The sequence below is a fragment of the Palaemon carinicauda genome, chromosome 23 (genome assembly GCF_036898095.1).
Source record: "Palaemon carinicauda isolate YSFRI2023 chromosome 23, ASM3689809v2, whole genome shotgun sequence".
Lineage (NCBI taxonomy): Eukaryota > Metazoa > Arthropoda > Malacostraca > Decapoda > Palaemonidae > Palaemon > Palaemon carinicauda.
In genome coordinates, this window is record NC_090747.1 from 89,629,916 (window position 1) to 89,630,930 (window position 1,015).

A 1,015-nucleotide genomic window follows, 5' to 3' on the forward strand; every position below is an offset into this window, starting at 1 on the left:
TAACTATGTTAGAGCCGTATGGAAATGCTGACTAAATTGTAAAATTGAAATTTTATATTAAAGAAAAAACAAGATATAATGAATGAATGTTGACGGAGAGACACATATATTGCGTATACAACCCTGCACTACATCCATATGAATATGACACCATCCTGACGCCTCTGAAGACTACCGAAGGAGGACAATAGTAAGGAGAGTGTAATAATGAGATCCTTCGTGGTCATATTAACGTCTCTCATTGATGCGAGTGTTGAAATACCCTTGTGTATGGATAGAATGTTGAAAGTCAATGAGTATATTTTCCCCAGGCTGATCGAAGCCTTTGATAGTGAATTCCGAAACGGACGTTTAGAGGTTTAAAGGCCTCTTATGAATGACAGAAGCAAGAGACAGTGGCAATGACCAAGAGACTGACCATATATACATATGATAAGCGCCCAAGACCCCACTCCAACCAAATTAGGACCAGGGAGGGCCAGGCAATGGATGTTGATGACTACCCAAAGCCCACGTCCTTAGATCACGAGGATGGTGAGGTTGCAGACACTACAAGAAATTATCGAGCTTGTGCGGGACTCGAACCCCAGTTCGGCAGACCACCAGGCAAGGACGTTTCCAGTAGGCCACCACAACCCTTTGATAGTGAATTCCGAAGCGGAATGTTTAGCTGAGTAAACCAAAGGGAATCTAATGCTTTAACCATCTGGAGGTCAAAATGGCGACCGTTTTCCCATTTTCTATAGATTTATTTTGACTTATTTCCTTAGAAACCTGTCACTGCCAAACTTTATTTGATAGTGTCGGTTATAATTTCTTCATCGATTCTTTTGAACCACGAAATTTTTAAGAAAGTTAGGATATGATGACCTTTGGGATTATTTTCCCCTTAGCCGACAGAATTTGCAGTTGTTGTTAAAAGTCAAATTTCCAAAATAAATTAAGGATTTTGAAGACAACCAGTAAATACTATTAACTTGACTTTTTCATTTACGTCCGTTACACAGGAGTCTAT